Source organism: Clinocottus analis, unplaced genomic scaffold (genome assembly GCF_023055335.1).
Source record: "Clinocottus analis isolate CAN_PGR_092001 unplaced genomic scaffold, fCliAna1.0.p SCAF_5, whole genome shotgun sequence".
In the NCBI taxonomy this organism is placed as follows: Eukaryota; Metazoa; Chordata; class Actinopteri; order Perciformes; family Cottidae; genus Clinocottus; species Clinocottus analis.
This window is the reverse complement of record NW_027176207.1, coordinates 18,552,902-18,567,899: the sequence shown is the minus strand read 5'-3', so window position 1 is coordinate 18,567,899 and position 14,998 is coordinate 18,552,902. Positions and strand designations below refer to the sequence as shown.

General features: G+C 44.2%; 1 protein-coding gene across 1 annotated transcript in view; it reads left to right on the top strand.

The window, feature by feature from the left end:
• Positions 1–4,196: 4,196 nt before the first annotated feature.
• The window catches only part of sgcd (sarcoglycan, delta (dystrophin-associated glycoprotein)), a 239,490-nt gene continuing 228,688 nt past the window's right edge, over positions 4,197–14,998 (top strand). The window contains exon 1 of the mRNA XM_068601227.1: positions 4,197–5,136. The gene's annotated coding sequence lies outside the window, so the exon portion shown is untranslated. The remainder of the gene's footprint in view (positions 5,137–14,998) is intronic.

Below are 14,998 nucleotides of genomic sequence, written 5' to 3'. Positions count from 1 at the left end.
TGGGACACGACCCCAATGGAGTCGCTGAAATCACCATTCAAACGGCGGTTCGCACATTGACCAACGGTAGTTTTTTTTTTCACATTTCATATCATCATTCTTTTCACACACATATCAGGTACATGTTTAATATATATTCCACTCATTTATAGCGGCTCAGAGAAAGAACGCATGTCCTCCGCGCCACGCCTGGGCTTTTGATCCGCTATCGCAAATCACAATACAAATAAAGATAGTGAGGAGTGACTATATTTGGACTGCGGAGGAGCGATGGAGACACGCCGTATCGTAGCGAAGAGACCTGTCAATCACAAGGTATACGCCCGCCCTGAAGCCTTGACTCAGAATAACTCGCGTTCGAGTCATTTCCCAACGCATTTGGCTTCGTGCACACAAGTGATGATCCACCGCCTGATTTTGAGCCCATTTTATTAAGTCGGCGAACATCAAATTCCAATTAGGATGACATTTGTGAATCGCTGCCAAATTAAAACAAATGTAAATGACTAGTAAGTGAGAGGATTCATTGACTAAATGAAACGTTCACTGGCATTAGCTTTGCACTGATGGGGTCAGAGGAGCGGGAGCTTCCTCCAAGACTGTCATGAAATGACCAAACAATAGGGACGCTGAGGATCGGCAGATGTTTGATGCTTTGTTGCCTGACGCGTCCAAACCGTACAGTGATGGAGGTTCAGGGGGAAGTTGATGATTGACATGTCAGCTGGACCCTCCCGATGTGTTCGTTTTTCAGGTTCAGTTTGACCCGGTGCGCGTTAAGTCATCCAAAAGTTGTCGGAAAGCAAAAAATCCTAAAGAATATATAGTTTGTACCTCATCACCAACACCGTCACCAACACGTCAATCAGTTTTTAGTGGAATAGAGTTTTTCAGCCCTCAATAGATCAGAGTTCATTGAGGCCAACTCACTCGTTTAAATGAAAAATACATGTTCAAACGATTGTTTAGGTACATTGGAAAAACATAGACATAAACTGTATTGGTCTACCATAACATCTATTTTTTCTAAATTTCATTTGCATTTTGAATTTTTTTTTTTTCATGGGATGAACCAGACCCTTTATGTTTTTAGTTATAATTATTATTTGTTTTTCATTTCTGCATGTATCTTCTTCTTCTTCTTCTCCTCGTCTGTTTACCTTCATCTTCATCTTCATCCGTGTCTTTAAGTGCTTCCTCCTAAATGAATATCAACACATCTCAATATTTTATTTATTTTTTTGTGTTCAGCCAACAAAAGATAGTGGCTCAAGTCAACGTGACTGAACACCGAGTCAGGTGACTTCACATATGAGCTCATTTTACTCCTGGTCTCGTGTTCCCACTGAACTTCATAGAAGATTGAAGACTCGTCGTCTCTCGCAAAGTCTTTCTTTTGCTAAAATATCAAAGGTTCAGATGAAACTAATGCAAAATGAACGAATGACAAATAGAAAAGCATGCCCTCTCTTTTGCAGCTGCGGCTTTACATCTGTGTGTTTGTCTGTGTGTGTGTGTGTGTGTGTGTGTGTGTGTGTGTGTGTGTGTGTGTGTGTCACAATGAGCTCCGTATCTTGCCCACAATGCAAAAACAAAAAGAGTTTCTCTCAAATTGGGGGGAGGAACCGGTTCATGGTTGTGTTATCAGTAATGATCCCGTTTCCAGGAGCACACGCTGTGTCCTGGGAAGCACCAGCTCCTCAGCGGCAGATCCATTATGGATCCATTATGGATCCATAATGGATCCATAATGGATAATCAGCAGCCGGCAGAGATTCAGCGGTTAATATCGACGCAAGGAAGCAGGACTTTGTGCCGCCGGCTGCCCCCGACGATGAAAGGTTTGGAGCCCAGAGCACTTTTAGAAACTCCTGTTCCTCACTCGCTTCCTCTCTGAAACAGCAGACTGATATTATTATTATTATATTTCACAACAGCTATTGATTCATTTGGTTCCATAGCTCTCTCTGCACATCTAGCAGAGTGAGAGGACATGTTGAGGGAGGAAGTCGCAGTATAAAGACAATATGAAGACAATATGAAGACAATGTGAAGACAATGTGAAGACAATGTGAAGACAATATGAAGACAATGTGAAGACAATGTGAAGACAATGTGAAGACAATGTGAAGACAATATGAAGACAATGTGAAGACAATGTGAAGACAATGTGAAGACAATGTGAAGACAATATGAAGACAATGTGAAGACAATGTGAAGACAATATGAAGACAATGTGAAGACAATATGAAGACAATGTGAAGACAATGTGAAGACAATATGAAGACAATATGAAGACAATGTGAATACAGCGAAACATGTTTGAAGTCATTCTAATTTTGTTTGAAAAGCTTTGTTGGAAAGATAGACAATACATGTTGTGTGTGTAATATATATATATATATATATATATATATATATATATATATATATATATATATATATATATATATATATATATATATATATATATATATTAAAAGATCATCTTAATTCATCCCCATGAGAAAATGTCTTTGTAGCAGCAGGAAGTGAAGTTACAGAGTAGTCATAAAAATATAAAGTATTAAAAATACTCAACATATACAACACAATAAAGAAGCAGAACATATTAAATGTAAGAAAACTTATGAAGAAAATGCAAACATTCAAAGTATATACAGTGTATATAAAGCATATACAGTGTATATAAAGTATACACGGTGTATATAAAGTATACACAGTGTATATAAAGTATACATGGTGTATATAAAGTATATACAGTGTATATAAAGTATACACGGTGTATATAAAGTATACACAGTGAAATCTGTATTAAATGAACTACCTAAATGACAAAAGAGGTGTGAGGGTTATTGATATTGATTTAATTGAGGGAGGATCTGTCCAGAGGTGATTTATTATAAAGTCTTATTGCAGTTGGCAGGAACGTTCTCCTCTAGCTGTCCTTGAATCCGTCTGTTGCAGAAAGTGCTCCAATTATCAGTTTACATTTTTTTTAAAAATCGTATATATATTCATATCTTCTTTAAAAAAATCCGGGTTCTCTCGGGTTCTTACGGGCTTTGAAATGCAATTATTAAGCATTATCTTTCTATTGCAAACTAAAGTATCCAATTTGACGCAAAAGTAATTTAATGAAAGCACATTTCAATGTCTTTGACATCTAAATACACGTAAAGCAACGATTCACTTCCATGGAATAAAATAATAAATCAAATCAAACTACTTCACGGTGGAAGCACGAGGAACAAAATGTCATTTCTACGCACACTCACACACACACGTATGTGCAAAAAGAGACATAATCAAAATATAAGATGAAAAAAATGACAGTCTGTAAAGTAAATTAACAAAGTGCTTTGCAGACAAATAAAACAATATCAACTCAGAGGAAAAGCGAAACAATGAAGAACTAAATGAATTCAAACAAAACGAACCCATTAAAGGCACAAACCAGGACATACGCTATATGAAGCGTGTGTGTGTGTGTGTGTGTGTGTGTGTGTGTCTGAGTGTGTGCCAGGGCTTGTAAGTGTCCGTGTGTTTTCCTTTGCTGCATGAGCGCGTGCGTCTTTAAATATTCTAATCGATGTTTACGACCCCTGGCAGGAGGAGGGCTGTCACTGTGCCAGCATCACTGCAGCTGGGGACTGTGCACCCCAACACACACACACACACACACACACACACACACGGACACACACACACGGACACACACCGTACCACCTTTCCTCTCGCCTCACTAATTATCTGCACTCTTTCCTCTTCGGTTGCTGCCGCTCCTCTTACAGGTTCCTTTAACCTCTAAACATCCCGATTCCACCCTCCATCCTTTCTTACTCCTCTCTCATCCTCTCTCGCCTTGTGTGTGCATGTATGTGTGTGTGTGTGTGTGTGTGTGTGTGTGTGTGTGTGTGTGTGTGTGTGTGTGTCTCTCTCCCTCTCTTTTCGGGTTTCAAATCATGATCCCCCTCTGCTGCTGCAAGGAAAACTCCACCTACTCAGCGCTGTTAATGTAGTCACTGACAGTGTGAGTCTCTCTCTCTCTCTCTCTCTCTCTCTCTCTCTCTCTCTCTCTCCCCCTCTCCCTCTCATGGGCATCTCCCCCTAACCTTCCTCCTCCTCCTCCTCCTCTCCGAGCATCCTCCTCTCACACCGCTCTCCGTCTCCACTTGCGCTCGCAGCCTCCTGCCTGTTCGCTGCTCTCCGCTCTCCTCTCTCCGCCTATCTTCCTCTATCGCACACACACAAACACACACACACACACACACACATTTTCACACACACATTCACACACACACATGCATGCATACCCTCTCCCCCTCTCTCACTGTCTCTCTCTCTCTCTCAGACACAGTTTGTCCTGTGCAGACTTGAGGAGCCGTGAAGAAGAGATGATGCTGGTGGTGATTCTCTTGGAGCTTCAGTGGTGATTTCCAAAAAAGAAAAACAAGAAAAAGAAAAGAAAACTAGACACAGAACAATGTTGATGCACCAGCAGCTCTTCCCTCTGCGCTGTGTTGATCTGCCCGCCTGCTGCTGCCCAGAATCAGCCCATTTCGGGGGGATTTAAGCGACAGAGAGTGCGCTGCGCCGGCTGTGCGCTCTGCGGTTCTGGTGCGCTGCATCTTCTTCTTCTTCTTCTTCTTCCTCCTCCTCCTCCTCCTCTTTATCCCTCCACTGAAGGATGCTCAGCTCTCTCGGCAATCAGGAATATTACTACCACAACTACCAATACTCTCGCTGCTGCTGCTGCTGCTGCTGCTGCTGCTGCTGCTGCCGCCGTCCACTTCTCTGCCCCGACCACATCGCAGTCCCGGGAGCCCCGAAGGGAAGAAGAAGCATGTCAGAGGCGCCCGTGTTGCACATGGAAATGAGCCGTCTGCCGCTGGTTCTGCTGGACTCCAGCCTCTAAAACGCAGACTTGAGATTATCTGCAAAAATCACTGAGGAAAAAAAAGGCTCAGATGAAATTGAGGATCCTAAGAGTTCCTATCTGACGAGCCAAAGATCCCCCCAAACCCCCCCCCACCCTCTCTTGGGTCACTGTATCTCGAGGAGCACCAGCTGCTACATCAGCTCAATGGTTTTCTGACTTATCCAAGACTGCGATTTTGGCATCTGACTAAGGAGGTAAGGCTGCTTTTCACTTTGACTTTGCTGTGTTGCTTCTTCGCTGGCATTTTCCACTCGTCCTGAGCCACATTGATTCGGTACTTTGGAGAGGAACGGCTCAGTCTCGGCGACGTGGCAGATGGTGCTGTGCTGTGTTATCCTCTGGGTCAGCGAGAAGCTCCTTTTTTTTTAACGAAGAAACAACTGTGTCCACTGTTGAGCTGCTCTACCCGTATCCCCCGAGCGTTTGCTCTGATTAGTCATGACTGGCGGGCAGCGAGCGCTCTGTCCTGTGTGCCATGCATCATTCAGCGTCCCTCACTGTGTGTTTCTGCTCAGCAGACGCTTCAGATATGAGTGGCACTGCTGCGCGCTGAGGAGCGTGTTCGGCGGTTCGCGGATCGCCAGAACCTTCGGAGCATCCGCGGCGCTCGTTCCCACCGAGTTCATCGTGAGCGGCGTGCACGGGGATTCTGCAGCGCGCTCAGACGATGGACGGCAGCTGATGAAAGTTCATCACGTGCATGTTTATGGAGAGAAGCTCATCGTGTTGAAGACTCTGTTTAAGTTTGTAGCTGCGAGGGTTTTTTTTTTTCATTCTGTCACGTGGCAAAAAAACAAACAAACACGTTACCCGTTATTTGTTGCCGTGTGCCGGATAATCCTGACGACATGCAAGGCTTGTTCGGAGAGCTACCGTTTGTCAGCGCATCGCCTCCTCACATGCAGAGCTTGGCGTCCAGGTTGTGCATCGCATTTGGACGTCTGCGATACTGTATCACACGGCTGCTGCCTCGGGTGACTCCCTGATCTGGATGTGGGGTAATTGCATTCAGGAGTTCACTGTACAGTCCCCCGTTCGGCGTCTGTGCCGACGGGTGACTTCTTCTGAAGCGGTGCACATGACTGGCGAGGGGACATCGCGCCCCGGCGTCTTAACCCACGCTCCTCGCCGACGTTCGCTCACAGATGGTCGTGTGCTGGGTCATGCCCGTGAAGGGAATTTCAAACTGAAGGGGGCGGTTGCGTTTCGAGGTCGGCGGTAGTTTCCGGATCGGCGCCCCGTGACATTTGTCGAGCTAATTATTCAAACCGGAGTCAGTGGATGGGGAGAGGGGATGGAGAAACTTTTGATGAATGGAGAAAGACCTTCTGCTGGGATCAAATGCTCTGAAATCATTCACAGATGCATTCATGGTCCAACAGTGGTGGACCAACGCGCTCTCTTCAAGTGCATGAGACGAAAAAGAAGAACTTTCTTGCTTCACGTTCGTCATTTCTACGTCATTTAGTCTGCGCTGATCACAATGTAAAGTCGTCCACGTGAATGTAGTTCCCTCTGAACAGGTGAGGAAGTATCAGCTCACTTATGGTGGTCAGGTGGAGCGGTCAAACAAACACATTTCAGGCTTCCATCAAATAATCTGGCCAAGGGCAGCACATGAAAAATAGCCTTTCTGGCTCACTTACAGTTTTACTGTTGATTGGTGTGCATCGTCATCCTCAGTGTTTTTTATGAGGGTTAATGACATGTTTGTTTCTCTTATCTTGTCGTCAAGTATTTGACTTCACAAGTTAACCCATCATGTTTTTCCCAAACCTGACCGCCAAAACATAACTGCAATGGTTCCACGGTAACCACATGACACAAATTGCCTAAAATGACAAATGTAAATCTATACACCTTCCCATCAGATTGGGTTTAATGGACGTACGTACTGTTGGGAAGATCCAGCGTTCAACAAGGTAATGATGTTTTGTGATGTCAATGCACATCTTTGGGAGGGGGTACAGGTTTATTGCAAGGATTAGATGTCCACACTGTAAAACCCTTTGCAAATTAATTCAGTTAATTCGGTATTGGTTTCACAAATTAAAATTGGCCCCAGAGGGCTTGACAGTCTCACACTCGACCTCCCTGTCCCAGGACCTCACATGGGATCAGGAAAAACTCCCCCCAAAAATAGAGGAAACCCTTTCATGGGGAAAACAGGAACTTGTACACACTTGGGATGATTCCACTTGTTGCGAACGCAGCAGCTTGAAGTAAGACCGATGATGGTAGATCACTGCGAAGTTACAAAGTCATTCATGAGATATTATTTTTGCAGTGCACTTGCTTTGACTTCGATGGAAACTTTAATTAAAAGGCCTTACTTCTAACTATCCTTCTAGTGAACGTTTACCAAGAACAACAAAAAGTCAGTGCGTTCGACATCACCAAGGGCTCCAACATTGGTGAAAAGAGGACACAAACTAGGATTTTTTCCATTAGTTTTTTTATTCTAAAAGTGCATCGTCATGAAAGCGGCAAAAGAGTACATCCTGAGTGGAGAAACAAAACAAAATCACTCTTGCCCAGCATCAAAGCACCAAATGAGGGAATATATTTCAGAGGAATGGCGTTCATGCCGAGCTCAGGATAGCTTATTACGACTTTCAATCTTGTTTTATCTTTCTTTTGTCAACGGGCTGTAAAGCGGGATATGTATCATGGTACGTTTCGTGGATTAAATGACGCAACAGAAAATGCAAAAAAAAATGAATGTGGAAGGGCAGTTGGGGATGTATCTGCTGGACGCTGAACCAAAGACAGGGAAACTATCTGTATCTGTGCTTTTCAAACGTTGAAGTAATGTAATTGCGGCAACCTGTTACGAAGCCGGCGCTGCCCTCGCTGTCAGCCGCATGACCAACCATGACTTCAAACAGTGGTGGAGGAAGTTTGAACCCACTTACAATACACCCTGCCCGGCATGTTGAGTCAGACAATGCCTTTGAACCAGAGTCTATCTACTGTTAAGGATTCACTCAGACACGAGCACGCAAGGCTACCACGAGAGCGTGCTTACCTTCTCCCATTTTAAAATAGTCACCCAAAATGAATGATAGAATAGTGTGATATTATTAGAATTATGAATGAATCTTCTAATTGGATCTCAGGCATGTGTTTCGCTGCCGCTTTGCAAACAAACATTGGCTGAAAAGTCACCGACAATTGTAATTATTTGAAGTACGTCGAGTAACACTCACAAGCGCGACGCTAACACGGATGATGTCAATCAAGTTGGCCGCCTTAGCTTGGTGCGCGCTAGCACGTTAGCGCGCTGACACGTAAGCGCACTGGCACGATGGCGCGCTTGCACATTAGCTAGCACGCTAGCGCAAAACACGAAGTAGAACCGAGGCTGATGGTGAAGTTATTTGCACGTTAGCGCGCAAGCACGTTAGCACGCTGGCGCAAAAGACGAAGTAGAACTGTGGCTGATGGGATTGTTATTTCTTTTAATTCATTCCACCTCCTGATGGAGCATTGCTTTTCAGCACATGATAGATCCCGATGAATAATTCAGTGAGAGAAGCAAAGAGAAGCCTGAAGCGCTGTGTAAACAAAACGCAAACAAAATGTAGTTTCAGTGAGGAGAGCGAGAGAGAGAGATGACAGGTCAAAGGAGAATGGGAGGTGCAGTGAAAATGAGATGTATAAATCCAAGAGAAAGAGGAGGACGGGGAGGTGAGAGATGAAGAGGCGAGAAATGAAGGAAGGAGCCCGAGACGACAAAGGGAGCCAGAGATGAGTGAACAGCGGGACCGCAGGTGTTGATCGAGTGTCGCAGCGAAAGAAGTCCCACGTCGGGAAACCGAGGCCGCGATGACTGGCGCTCAGACAAGACAGGCAGTCACGAAAAAAAAATACTTTTTGGGGAAAAAGGTGTATAGCGATGAATACTGCAGCGAGGAGCAGAAGAAGCTCCGGGGTGTTTCTCTCCGTGACTCCACCTCAGCAAGCACTCATGAATTACGTAGGCTTAAAACAGGACGTACACACATTTCAATTATACGTACACACAGACACACACACACACACACACACACACAATGCATAACTGCATTACAGCGCAGAGGGCGTCACCTAAAAGTCAGTAAAGTTGATTTGGAGCCAGAGGACGAGCGGCTGCGTCCTTCAGCGTCTCAGCACCTTAAACAAATCAACTCGTTTTAGTGGTCAGCCGACAGCCTCCACCGACCTTGTTTATTTGTGGGATAAACGCTTTAAAAACCGCTTGTTGTCAGATTTATGGAATATATATATATATGTTTTTAAATCATTGTTCTTTCTTTGGTCAAAACCTTTCACATTAAAATATGTTTAAGTCGAAAGGAAGTATGAACCCGCCACAGCCGTTGCAATTGCGTGCTATGACGCCTTCCCCGCAGGAGTCGGTGACAAACGCTTCATGAGTTTGGCCATGATACGCAAATGTGTTTGGAAGTTAAGCCCTTTTTTTTTTCCCGCAATATCCACTCTCACTGCCACACCCTCTTTTTGCCAATTGGCATGCAACGCAAACACACACCTTCACACCTCAATGAATGACCTCTGTGGCCAATTTCGGCCTCTCAGGGCGGAAAAAAAATGGAGGTCGCCAATGAGTGGGGGACGTTCTGTGGACTGACCGGTCGCAGCCCATGACGCTCCTGACTGCCACGCTGGGTTTGTTACGTTTGGTTACATTTGGTTATGATTTGCAGCAATATATGTAGACTTTCATTTTGCTTTTTACAGCTGTAATTAATTCCATTTCAGCTCTTTATTAATATCCATTTACCCATGTGCCAATCATGCCATGAGAGGAGTCTGCTGTTTGTTGTTTCCAAGCTGAATACAAATAAATACTTTTTCCTTAACTATCGCTTCATTTATTTTCTGCCATATTACTTCTATTATTTTCGTCCATATTTCTTACCTTCTTCCCGTCCTCCCTTGTGTTTTCCCTTTTGCCAGACTTCTTTTTTGTGTGTCTTCCGTTGATTTTGTCATTTATTTCTATTTATTCTTCATTTTTTTCGATGTTTCATTTATCTCCTCCTGCCCATCCTTCATTCCTCTCCTTCCACCGTGGTGTCTATGTACTTCATATGTACGTACGTGTTTATCTGCCTACTTGTGTCTGGTCTCCATGTCCAGTCTCCTGTCCAATTAGCAACTCGAGCAACATCGCATCTCTTCACAAACAACACCACAAAGACAACAACACCTTCTCGGAATCCACTTTGAATATTCCTCATGCTTTTCAAGCAAAACCTTCTGTGGATGCCTGAGCATATATACGTGGGATTGTGTACGCATGCATGTGTGCAGGGACGCTCTCGAGGGGGGCGAGGGGAAACTGGAGGCTTGCTTTCTTTTTCGACTAATTACCCAGCAACAGTCTAACAACACTAATTGTCAGGGCCTCGCATGCATTTGATATCTTTAAATATCCGGCAGCGTGGAGTCACGTCAACGAAGCGGTGGAAGCGGTGAGAGGGCGGCGAGGGCGGGAACAAAGCCGCCGCCGGTCCGTGGAACTGCTTTGAAGTTGTGTACATCAAGTAACCTGCAGAGTAACTGCTGCTGGGATTGGGATCCATCTCCTCAGAGGATCTGCCTGGTTATTTGAAGGGGGGTGTGGGGGGGGGGGGGGGCACTCTGCATTAAACATCAACATAAAATGTTCTGCGCCGCCTTTTGACGTTGATGCTGAGTAAATATAATGTAGCGTCAACATGAAAACTGAGATGCCCGTGGCTGCCCGCTCGCTGCAATATTCATTTGAAACTGGCACCCACAGGATGGAGAATGGATGTGAGATGAGGAACGACGTCTATTGCAACTCAAACGCACTTGTCCTGCATCCAGCGATGCCTTTTTATGAAGGCGCGACAATCGGGGATGTGTTGATTCAGTTTGTAGATGTATGAAGAGGTACCTCTTAGAGGTACGACCTCTGAGCCCCCTGACTGATGTAATTGTGAAAAGTATTACTTCTCATTCTATGTTTATTTATAGTCTCAAAACAATTCACCATGAAAAGTGTGAATTGTTTCTTTGTCCATATATTTACCTTCACCACTGGAGTGTGTCTGTTTTTGAAGATCTAAAGCTCAGAATGTTATTGGACTTCCTCATCGGTGCTATCAGTGTTCAGTCAAGTTGAGGCGACAAAAGCACTTGGTTAGATTTAGATGAAGGGTTTGGGTTAAAAAAAACAAATTTCAGCGTGTTATGTAACAAAGTGCAGTACAGAAGGTATGTAAAAAAGATACGGAAAGACAATTCAACGTACATTTTTGGTTTCATTCTTCACTTAACTTTACATCAGCTTGATTGACTCTTCAGGGTCTCAGGCCTTTTTCTAAATTTTACATAATTTCTTCAATTCACCTTTTAAGTCACTTTCATATGAGATACATACAATCTCAGCTCTCTATATAATGAGGCATTGTCATAAAAGTGCAAAGAGAAAATATGACTCGAAGGCTAAAAAATGTAACTTTACTCATGTGGTTGAACTGTGTTGTGCGGGAAATTAGTTTACCAAAGGTCTTAGGTTCACAAAAGCAGTGACATCTATTTCTTGACAAGGGAACCTCTGTAGAATATGAATATAGATATATAGAAGCTACTGGCCTACTGCAAACATTGAAGCTTGATTCAGGACCTCACGTGGTGGTTCACAGCCCAACTCGTTGCATTCAATGGTTTGGTTGGTTGGGTTTTGGCATTTGGAGTGATGCTGGTTCGAGTTAGGGTAAAATTATCACTGCAAGCCAATCAGAGTGATAGTGGGGCGGTCATGGTTTTGCACACAAACTCATCCATCCCAGCCATCACCTCGCTTCCTCCTTTCGTCTCGTCATAGTTACTTCGGCCACTAGAGGTTGCCGCCATGTTCATTGTATTAAAGTCTACTTGTAGGTGTAGCTGGATCCTTCAAACCCAAACCTACTCCATCTATGAGGCTGCAAACCGGTCAGAGGATGCTTGCATTATCAATAATGCTTCAGCGTCCCAGTAGATGTGTCTAGCTTGCTGGTAATAGTCTGTACCTGTGAAGAACGATTTGGTCGTCAGGAGAAGTTTGGAGTTTCTGTCTCTTGTGGATTTTGCCAGCCGGTGAAGTTTTGGATGCCAATTAAAGTGGCTTCAGATTTATTATTTCACTTATGTGACAGTTATTTCCAGATTCCAGATACTGTTCCAGTGTCATTAAACACATTAGCTCCGCAACAATTAAAAAAAACATTATGTATGAATATAAATATTTATGCCGCTCTGTAATTCAAGCGTAGATATAGTGCGATCGTCATTATTACTAAAACATCCTAACGAGAATTTTGTTCTCAATTAATATGGCTAAGATATTATGGTGACCTTAATAATATAGTCATTTGAGCCTTGAGTGTAAAGATCTCACTGTGCAGCTGCGTATTGATTGTGATGCGGTTCCAGCTGTGTCTCCAGGCTCCGTCTCCAACAGTCAGTCAGCAGAAGAGACAGAACTGACGATAAAATTGAACACGGCACATTACAAAAGTAAACCTGCTGTTCACAAAATGCATCGCTTCCATGTATTTGGTGGACTGTGAATTAATCTGATTTGCAGCAGCAGCGACCAGAGGTGATGTTTCCAGATCGCTGATCGGTAACACAAACCTACGACGCGATGCAACAGTATATCTGTTGCATTATTTTGCCAGAACAAAAATGTTTAAAGTGGGAATGGAGGCGGGAACACTTGAGGGCCGTCTACAAGTGGCTGCTGCTATCTACCCGGCTAACGCGGGGAAGACAAATGCATGAAACAGGACTTTTATTTTGCTTGCAGCAGCACTAAAACCTGGATGCCTGAAGCTAAAAATGTAATATGAGGGAGGGGGAAAAAAAGGCAAATAAACAAATTGCAAGTAAAAATGGAATTGATTTTATGTTGTGTGCTGACAGATGGTCCTTTAATGCATCTTGCTTGAGGTCTTTATGTGTGCATGTCCTCAAATCGGTTTCTAAATAAATTGGCGGTCTCTGGACCTTATGAAAGGACAGGCAGAGCAAGCTAAGCAAGTCTCGCATCTCCTGTCTTCTCCATAAATAGCTTTATCTCCCCCCGCCACTGAGCGATACTGACAGCCTGCATTAGCAACCTGGAACTGATTTCACTTAAGAGTTTGAGTCCTTGTTGGAATTGATTTGTCTTGCAGGGGAGGAACAAAAGCCAACACATAGGTCCAACCGAAAGGTTGGAAAACTCCAGCGCGAGCGAGCGGACAGACAGCTGTGCAGAGAGACAGGAAAGCGCTCGAGGGAGCCGATGGGATTTTGATCGCCTGAATAGAGCAAATAGATTTCATAATGAGCCCTGTCACATGAATACACACTGAGAGGCGGGGCCAGAGGGGGATCTCGAGTGCCCGATCGCTCTCCGTAGATTCCTCAGGGCCCACGTTGTTAACAGTGTGTTTTAAAGCCCTGTGAAGGGAGACTTTCAGCTTTTTGAAGAGGTGTCACCTGTTCTCGGAAAGCGTTGAGTCGAGGATTCGCTGGTCAAAACACATCCATACGTCTGGGATGAAAATGGGCAAATTGTGGCTTGAAGCGGAACCTCTCAGACAGCTGTGCTATAACTGCCAATCATATAGATGACTGCATTCAAACGAAGGGCTCTCAAGTTTTGAAGACGGGCAAGAGTGACATATATCCCCCCGGGAGCCGTTGAAGACGACAAGAAATACGTGCCGCCGGACAGCTCCAGACCCGCCTGTCATTACGTCTTACCCAGATACAACAGATGCAAAAGATACTTTTTCCGATTGGCTATTTGCGTAGCTGATGAGTGGCACCTCATGGCAGAACTCCAGGGGACTTAGGAGAGACGTGAATGATTCCACCGTGGTGAGGGCAGCGCGACCAGGTCACGTTTGCGCGCTGCGGCGCACTAAATAGCCTGGAGGTGTTTTTTCAGCGTGAGAAGTACGATCTGTAGCGGGGAGGGCGTGACTTAAGACAGACATGAGTGACAGTTACAAGGACCAGCTTTGAATTTTAACTCGTCATAGAAATCTTGTTGGATTGGTTATGTGCTGCCGAGACATAAAAAAAACCCATAACATCCCTTTACAACCAAATTTAGCCCGGCTTTAAACAAGACGTCTATATGAGCATTGACCATGGAAGGACCCGTGTGGAGCAGGTCCTATTCCACGGAGTCGGCCATGTTGCACCGCCATGTTTCTACTGTAGCCCAGAGGGGACAAACTGAACACTGACAGGTTCCTGGGCACACTTGGAAAAGAAGGTGTTAGCAGAAGGGTATTCGGTTTGGTTGCAATCTGGAACCTGATGATGAGAAACTTGCTTTTAAATAAACACATGCAAACATAAATTGCAGAAGTCAAAATGACAAAGGTCAAATAAATGTTCCAAAAAAAAACTAAAAGTATTTGTGAAAAGCTTGCTGTAATAGTCAGGGGGTGAAATCTGCCTGTTGGGAAGATGCAACAGGAAGTGGGTAACTCCTCAACACTTGTTTGTTTCTAATAGGAGTTCATTTGTTCTCCGAAATAATTAATAGAACGTTAGCTTACTTTTCCACCCACATCAGGATCAAGCTAAGAAGTTCCCAGCGGGTTGAGTCATACGTAGGCGGGAGGCTGAACAGACGATTATGCGTAGAGGTCCACCTTTAAAGTAGCTTAATTATATCACTGCAAATAAATAAGGTTCTGTATTTGTGTGAGAGGAACCATCTGCACTCGCGTCTATATGGGATCAGCGCACCTGCACCCGTATCGATAATTCATAAGACGAGCTCTGTCAAGACGTTTGGCAGCTGCTGATGTTGTGGTTCTGAGGCAAAGTCGACATCATTAACATTTCATAACGGGGTCCCAGCAGGAAAATGTGTTTCTTTGTTTTTAAGATTAATGATGCACGACTGTGTCAACTTTACTCACTTTCACATCGTGGAATCTGTTAACCTGTAATCTGGCATTTATTATAATGACTCCAAAAAAAAAAAAGTGCACGACACCACGGTGTGGATGTGTTGGGGAAAAGAAA